This window comes from Python bivittatus, unplaced genomic scaffold, assembly GCF_059951505.1.
Source record: "Python bivittatus isolate LINGU-HERP-01145 unplaced genomic scaffold, Pbiv_v1 ctg000340_np1212, whole genome shotgun sequence".
NCBI classification, from domain to species: Eukaryota; Metazoa; Chordata; class Lepidosauria; order Squamata; family Pythonidae; genus Python; species Python bivittatus.
In genome coordinates, this window is record NW_028277056.1 from 3491441 (window position 1) to 3500740 (window position 9300).

Sequence of the window (9300 nt, forward strand, 5' to 3'; positions counted from 1 at the left end):
CGTTACCCGCGGGTGGCCACGCTCAGCCATCTTATACGGCTTCCAGCCAGCCTGTGGTCTCTGCTCCATCCCGGTCTGTGTTTACCTCCATCCAACATGCTTGGCGGGGGGTGGGGGGAGCCGGGCTGTTTACCTCTGCAAATCACAGCCGAGAGGAAGTTTTCTGGGTATGATTAAGTTGAAGAAAAGGAAATAAGGGTGTATGGACTTCCTCCGGCAGCGGGAATCATCCATTTCCCGTGGGCTTTATTTAAACAGACTGCTTTTGAACTCAGCAAATGCCACATGTCCCAGCGCGCTGGCTTCCTTCCTCCCAGCTCCAAACGGCCGCCCACCCGGTGATGCTAAATGCACCAGCCTGAGCAGGATCTCGGGGCCAACGGAGAGTCAGGAAAGGCAAATCCCGTGCTAGGAACTGGAGGCAAAAGCGCCAGTGCCCTTCTGCACCTCGTTAGCTCAGGATCTGGAATACTCTCTGCGGTTCTGGTCACTGGGCCCGAAAGGGATGGAACAGGACGGGGGAAAGGGCACCAAGGGGTAATCAAAAGGAGCAGGGGGCTTACACACTTCCTCTGCAAGAAAAGGCGAGCCGTTGGAGACTCTGGTAAGGAGAAAAGGTGACTGCTGTGAACAAGATCACTCACGGCATTGAGCAAATGACCTTCTCAAAGGCTTTGGCCCAGGGGCCATCCAATGGAGCTGCTGGCAGGATATTGAGAGCAGATCGAATAACGTATTTTTTTCCCATGGCTGATAATTAAGCCGTGGAATCCAGTCCTGCAAGAGGTGCTGATGTTCATTACCTGAGACGGGTGTCCAAAGGGAATGGGGTACATTTATGGAAGACAGGAGTGGGAGAGGAACATGACTCCATCTCCTGCTTGTGAGACCCCAGAGGGGTCTCTGCCCATGGGGAGGAACAACCTGTTGGATTAAGATGGGTTCGGCCTGACGCAGCACAGTGATGCTGATGTTTTTCTAATCTAGGGCAGTATTTCTCAACCTTGGCAACTTTAAGATGTGTGGACTTCAACTCCCAGAATTCCCCAGCCAGCATTGTGGACTTGGGTTCCCACAATTCTCCATCCAGCATTGTGGACTGCAGCTCCCACAATTCCCCAGCCAGCATTGTGGGCTTCAACTCCCAGAACTCCCCAGCCAGCACTGTGCATTTCAATTGCCAGAATTCCCCAGCCTAGCATGCTGGCTAGGGAATTCTGGGAGCTGAAGTCCACATATCTGTTTTTACTGTAAACCACCCAGAATCGCTCTGTAGTGAAGTGCGCAGTAACAAATTTGAAATATAAACCGATAAAATAAAAATATCCTAAAGTCGACAAGGCTGAGAAACTCTGATCTAGGGGAAACCCACCTGTTTCTGGCCACAGCCCCACCAGATCTGAAGGGACTGTTCCCTTCCTGCCGGCTTTTGGGAGCCAGAGGTTAAGCTACCATGGTTTTCTATATGGAGGTTCCACGTTAAACAATCACGGCAAATAGCCACGACAAGACACGGTCACAACGATTTTGGAGAGAACGCCAACAGCCAAAAGAAGCCACAACTGGGAACAAGGTTTCAGGCTGCCGGCCGGGGCTCGACAGGTTTCTTGCAGACCAACCCAAAATCATTAAGAGCATCTTGCAAATACATCCTGCAGTCCGTGTCCCAAAGGCCCAGGCTGGGCGCCCACAAGACACTTAAGCAGGTCGGTTCCAAGCCTCGCCTGCTATGCTCCGTTAACTTTGGTTAGTTCTTCTGGGGCTCTGTGAGTTTTCTGAACTCGGGTCATTGGGTTTGTTCAGGGTCCAGGGTATTACACAAAGCCCGCAAACGGGCAAATTCAGCCATGAGTTAAATGGCTTGTCTGGACACAACCTAACAGTCAGGCGGACTGTTTCCTCCACCCCAGGCGCAGAAAATTCTCATTTTAGGAATGAGTAAATTCCTGCTGGAGGGTTCTTCTTCCCGAAAGAAAGCCAAACCACCAAAAAGTCACCTTCAAAGCGATCGCAGGAGAGAGAGAACGGCCCGAAAAAGCTTCGGCCTCACTCACGGCTATTTAAAGAAACGCTGCGCTATTCAATCTGACTTCGGCCCCGTGCCACGGCAGCCATCCGACAGGACGGTGCTGCAGGCGGCTGATTACGCAGAGGAGCTGTAAAGAGGGCTCAGTTAGCCTGATGGGCTCATTGCACTTCCAACACCAGAGGGCAGCCTTGGCTGGCACTGGCTGGAATGCCCCCTCTGGCACGTGCCAGCCCCGGGCTTCTCTCCCCCCCCCAAAAGGCTTGCAGGGTACGAATTTGCTGCAGCCCGGTCGCCCTGCAGCCCAGCGAACGGGTCAATCTTTCAACCCTTCTTCGCTTTTCAGGAAGGCAGGAAAACAGATTGGGGGGGATCCAAACAGCCATCTCTTACTCACACCCCGTAGGTCACACTGAACCCACTTCACAAGCTTGCCTGCAGATTTTCTATTGCAGACTGGCTTTTGCCAAGCTATTGCTCTCAAGAGGGATTGGACTTCAATGCCCATCATTCCCTACCCACGTGGTCTTGGGCACACTCAGCTGTCCAACACATCTGGAGAGCACCAGGTTGCAGAAGGATCGCCTAGATCAGTGTTTTTCAAACTTGGCCATTTTAAGATGGGTGGACTTCAACTCCCAGAATTCCCCAGCCAGCTGTGCTGGCTGGGGAATTCTGGGAGTTGAAGTCCATGCATCTTAAAGCAGCCAAAGTTGAGAAACACTGTGCTAAATTTTTGCTAAATGGATGCCAAGTAGAGAAAATAACATGAGATTTGACTAACAATGCTCTGTTTAAGGCAGGTAATGATACTCCAGTTAGAAGGCACATGGCAGTTGCATATGTCTCCTGCTGCAGACAGATAAAAGATGCTCTCTTTTAATTGAAAAATAAAAGAAAAAGCTGGGCTTGCAATACAATCTGAAGGGCTACCAACTTTTACTGCCATTTTTGCTGCACCCCTGAAGGACTGTGCATCGTACAACTGCACACTCTAAAAACATTTCACCGGCTGAAGTGTGTTCGATGCGTCCAAGAAACCAAGATCGTTGGTTCACTGCACTTTGGTTAGAAGCATCAGACCGCTGGGAACACAACGCCGGCTATGAGGACGGCCCTCCCGGACCCCCAACGGCCTTGCTGAGCATGCTGGGAGACGAAGTCCACACATCTGGAGAGCAACGAGGACAGCTGAAAGTCAAGGGCGCCCCCTGTTGGTAAGAAGCCATAACCAGCCTGGCACCTTCAACAGAACGGAAGCAAAGCAGGCTGGAATTGGGGTGCCAACACTAAGTCTCCTCCCGAGATGTGCTAGGTGACGATACCCATCATCCCCCAGAGAGCATGCTGGGAAAGACTGCCCAGCCTTTAGCAACAATTGGATGCAAATCGTTAAATTTGCCAGCCGTTTGGATGCAAATAACGTCCAATTAATTAAGCATCTCCAAGAGAAGAATCCACAGGTGTGGGGATGAGTGGTTTTCTCTTCCAAGGAACGCTCTTCAAACAGATCCCCTGGAAATCGTTCAAAGGAGGTGGGATCTGCCCTGTTTGCGGGGGGGGGGGGGGGCTTAGATAAATTTTCCTTCCTGCCCTCAGAAAGAGGTCCATTGGCACAAGAGAGCTCCCTTCTTTTCCAGCCCAGCTGCATTTCTGTGCAAAACCAACTCCTTTGCTCTTCCTGGGGATATCTTGCAGGGAAGGGGGTCAAAAAAGTCAAGATGGTGGTGACAAATCATGCAACTGAAGCCCCACCCTTTTGCAAGGCACCTACAACAAGGTGGAGCTTTGATCGCCTCCTGATGGCTGACTTTTTTTGACCCCCTCCTTGCAGACACGCCTGGTTCTTCCTAAACCATGTGCTGCCTTGGAAGAAATTTTAAAAAGATCCCAGTGGAAAACTGAAAGGAGAGGGAAGGTATTTTCTATGTGGACCTCTGCACATTTATTCTGCAAATCAATTTGGTCTGCTAAGCCAGTGTTTCTCAACCTTAGCATATTTATGATGTGGGGACTTCAACTCCCAGAATTCCCCAGCCAGCCATGCTGGCTGGGGAATTCTGGGAGTTGAAGTCCACACATCTTAAAGTTGCTGAGGTTGAGAAACATGTCCTGGGTTGCTCAGCTGCAAGTTCACAGCTCAGATCCATCTGTGAATGCTTAGAGAAAGCTAACTTATTGTAGGATAAGAATAGCACAATCCCTGGAGATGTTGCTACCCTGGAATTAACACCTGACATCTCCCCACAGAAAATACCGCTGAGAACAGCAGCCCCCCTCCTTCACCAGGGGGCCCTCTGTCAAAAAATATCTGGTTCACTGCAAATGCTTCTAATAAGCGTGCCAAGTTTTAGATTAAGGTGGAAACCCAGGAAGATGGCTGACTTCACCTGCGTCGCACTACGGCTTCTCACCCCAAACTTGCAAATACTTGAATGCCTTCGGCTGGCACACAGAGAAAGGCCAGGCAAGGCTGGGGGCCGGGGGGTTTGGGCTGGTGCATTTCACCAAAGGGTCCCCCCCCTCCAATAATGCATTCGTTTTTCCAATCCACATCAAATCTTTTCCTCTAGTTTCTCAAGGCCTCCATCTATCAGTACTCAGAGCCTGGCTGGATTCGCACAACCCACTTAACCAGGGGCCTGAATTTGCCGCCTCTTCTGCACACATGCAATCCGTTGTGCCGTCAATGAATCGAGCAGGCTGGGTCCCTGCCGTGTGCTAAACCACGAAACAAGGTTAACTCTAACCAAGCATTGCAGGTTGTGGGAATGCAATCGCTACATCTTTTACTGACCTGCTTCAGCAACTTGGGTGAACCATCGACAATACCTTCTGCGCACCAGAGCTGCTGCTGCTGCTGCTGCTATCGGCACTTCAGAGTGAGGCTCGCCTCCCCTCTGAAGGAAACACACCAACCTGCTTTGTGATGCGACACACATAAAAAACAGGCTGCCATCTTGACTTTTTTGACCACAACCCAGGGATAGCCCTGCAGGGGGAACTGAATTTTGCTTCCCAAACCTCCTCGTGGTCACTGCTGGAGGAATGGCTTGTTCACCGAGAGAGCAACGTCTGAAAAGTGGTCAGAACCCGGTCAGAATCCCTCTCTGGTCCGAAGGGAGGAAAGACGGCCGCTGACGGTTCGCACAACAGACTAAACGCGGTGATTGAATTAGCCCATTTTCTGGAGTCTCGCAATGCACGGAACCAAATGCTAACAAAGCACAGACTTGTTCACACACAGCAGCATCTGCAGTAGAGAATGATGTCATCATGCCAGCAGCACAGGGCAGATGTGCACCCCACAGCTGCAGCATCTGGGTGATGACTTCATCACAGCCGTATCAGCATCTGCCCTCCTGCCACACCCACAAATACATAAATCAGGTTAAAAGAACCCTATTACGAAGTCTGTAGTCCTCATGTTCGCAAATCCATGGTGCCTGATGAGTTCTGATGTGGTTGGTGATTACAGCTCAAGGCGATGCATGAAGTCAGCCGTTACTTCAAAAAAACAAACCAACATGGTTTACTTCAGCATATGCTTTTCTTATAGTCTGGCTTGTTTAACACCCCACAGATGGAGTGTGCAAACCTACATCGTGCAACACCCTGGTTTTATGAATCAGAGTTTACTGAATAAACCACTCTGGATTGACTTGAGACATCACATCAAGCTATGAATCCTGGCTTACAGATTTCCAGGGCTGAGTTTGTACAATACAAAGGAATGAATGTCTTCCACGGCAACTTGGGTGGGAGTCGGTGGGTTTTTATATTGGGGACTTTACTTTGTAAGCAGCCCGGAATCACTGTGTGTGCGTTAGGCGGCCATATACATTTGTTAAATAAATTATTTAAATAAATGAAATAATCAATAAAGGATGACCCCTCCTATCTGGTCGTCCTCCCCTTTGCTGGCTTGCCAAGGGCCAGAAAACACATGGGTCTTCAGGAAATCCTTTGGGGAGGTGGAAGATTTATTTACCCAACCCTGCGGGGAAAGCATTATGGTGTCTCCGCTAGGAGAATTTCATGCAAGTGATGCTTTTGCCCCAAACTTTTAGCATTTTGTATGGCGCGATCAAGGTGTGGGATCCGAGAGGCACGGATGCCTCGGCAAATAAAGAAATGAGCAAAATATTAATTGATTTATATATACATCATGTTTATACAGCCCTGTTTGTGCAATGCACTAATATCATGTTTGCGTGATGCACAGACCCGGTCGTGGATTATTTCTACTGATCTCTGCGCAGGAATTGCGAGGCTGCGTGGGGCTGGTATAAACTTAAGGCCAGGCTGAACTTGACCGTTGGACACATGGTGGTATCTGGCAGGGGGGGCTCCAAAAAGTCAAGATAGCAACTGTTGGGAGTCCAAAGTATTGGACGTTGGCAAGGGGGGTCCAAAGTCCAAGAGGACTTTGGATCCCCCTTGCCAATGTCCAAAACTTTGGATTTCCAAAACTTGGGAATCGTGGTTTGTTCGTGACCTCTTTCAGTGTCTGTTTTCCCCTTCCCACCAGTGCTGGGAGTTCCTGGTGGTCTCCTGTCCAGCACTCACCCCACCTCGGCCTGTTTTCCTGTTTCAGGATCAACCCAGGTCAGCTGATCGATGCCCCCTTCTGCGAGGCCTTAATATTCTCCTTCGCCTTGCTAATTCCCTCCCCGGCTTTTCTTCCCTGTCTGCAACTGAGAACCGAGACCAGAAAGGGGGCCAACTGGAGATATGGCTTGGTGAGGGGGGGGAATTCTGAGGATCAGAGTTGCAGGGGAATATTTAAAGCTGCCTGATTATTCCCTAAAAGTCTCATTCTGGCCTGCTCAGAAGAAAGTCTGTTGCTTGAAAAGGCGCAAGGGGACGAATGTGGTGTGCCCAGTTTCTTCTGGGGGGGGGAGCCTTAAGAGAGGGAGGTTTATGGGTGGGGAGGGGGAAACCCCCTTCCTTGGCTCTCTGAATCTCTCCTGCATCCAACCCCCCCCCTTTTCTGGAAGCAGCTGGGCCAGCGTCCAGCTTCCTTGCAGATACGTCTTCCTCCACGGGATGAGTCATGGTGGAAGCCGCATCCTGACTCACCAAAGGGTTTTGCTGCAGGGAAAGTAGGTCACTTTGGGCACCGTTTTGCAATGCATGCACAATGCCCCCCCCTTCTCTTCCCCCTGCCTACAGCCCCAGAAAAACGCATCTTCTCAGTTGATGCTCGCAGAGGCGGCCTGCAAGTGAGCCCAGGAGTGTGCAATCATTAGCGCATCCAGCTCGGAATTGCTCCACCTGGACGGTTATGGTTCTGCTTCGGGAGGCCAAGGAATTAGCCAGGGTTGCCACGAAGACAAGGTGGGGGGAAAGGCTGAGTCCTGCCAGGCCTCCCCACGCCGGGCTGTTGCAATTCTAGGGGGAATTGGACCCTAAGCAAGGAAAATTAGGGGGTCTGTCTCAGGGCTGCAAAAACCGTCCCCCCGTCGTGCAATAATAATTTCTGGTGGAAAAAGGTTCAGGATTGCAGGAAGGCGGCTCAGTTTGGCTGTGGAATTGGGACAAAGAGACACGAGCAGTGTTTCTCAACCTCAGCAACTTTAAGAGGGACGGACTTCAACCCCCAGAATTCCCCAGCTATGCTGGCTGGGGAATTCTGGGAGTTGAAGTCCGCCCTTCTTAAAGTTGCTGAGGTTGAGAAACACTGCATTAGAGGAAGATCAGCCTTCTACAAACGCATTTGGGCTACAAAGCCAGGTGTCCAACCAGCTGGAGGGTACCCGGTTGGGGAGGCTGGGTTACAGCTCTGGATGGGACAGGCCAGGATAGGATTAGGATCCTGAGTCTAAATTGAATATAGCGGCATTTCCAGACTGCAAACGAGAAGGGTGACCTTCGATCAGCTGTTCAGTCTACGACCCAGGCCGGAGTTGGATGCCCTTGACTAAATAGCCAGCCTAATCAAATAACATCATAGAATCACAGAACTGAAAGGAACCTCAGAGGCCATCTAGCCCAACCCCTTGCTCTGCGCAGGATTCACTAGAGCCTCTCTGACCGATGACCGTCCAGTCTTTGTCCGAAGACCTCCGTGAAGGAAAATTCACTATTTCACCTGGCGGCCTGTTCCAACATTCGCTCATACGAAATTTGTTCACCCCATCAGCCCCAATGGATGGGGGGTTCTGGGAGTTGATGTCCTCTCATCCAGAGGGCTCTGGGTTGAGGATGGGTGTCTTCAAAAACTTCCCCAGCTCAGTCACCCTTCCAAGGCAGCCTCAGTTATGGGCAGAGGTGCTGAATGGGCAGTCTGTTGCGTGAAGGTGGTATAAGCCATGATGGTTTGGCCTTCACATGTGGGATAAACCTAGGTAGTGCAGTTTGCAACTTCATTGTGAGGAGAGCCCCCAGCAACAGGCTCCTTAGTTCGGAACAAAGGAGAAGATGAAGAGACTTGACAGAAGTCCATAAAATCATGCACGGCCTACAGCAGTATTTCTCAGCCTTAGCAATCTGTGGACTTCAGAATCCTGGACTTGAAGTCCACATATAAGTTGCCATGGTTGAGAAATGCTCATTTAGGGAATGCAGAGAAGGTGAGAAATGTTTCCCTCCCTGCTGCAGGTCATCCCTTGAACCCAGTCCTAATGAAGTCAATCAACTACACACCTTCATAGCCTTGACTTCCTGTTGGGCCAGGATGACATATCCAAGTTATGGTGGGAGCTGTGCTTCACCCCTATAAAGGCATTGGAGGCTAGGAAACTCTGCCTGGAAGGTTTCGTCACAGCTGCATTCCTGCTTCCAGTCTGAAGTACAGGCAAGTCCTCACTTAACGACCACAATAGGGACCAGAAAATTGGTTATTAAGTGGGGCAGTTGTTAAGCGAATCGGACCTGATTTTGTGACTTTTTGCGGTGATTGTTAAGCAAATCACCTTGGTTGTTGAGCGAATCATGCAATTGTTAAGCAGATCACGCAGTTCCCCATTGATTTTGCTTGCCAGAAGCCAGCTGGGAAGATCGCAAATGGCGATCAACATGACCCCAGGATGCTGCAACCATCGTTAAGTGCAAGCCGGTTGCCAAGGGCCCAGATCCTGATCACGCGACTGTGGGGGTGCTGTGACGGTTGTTAAGTGCAAGGACTGGTCATAAGTCACTTTTTTAGCACCACTGTATCTTCGAACAGTCGCTAAACATATGGTTGTTAAGTGAGGACTACTTGTACAGGGTTGCCAACTCTTCCGCCTCTTGTGCCTTGAAGGAGCAATTCGAGGACTTTGTGTGTGGAA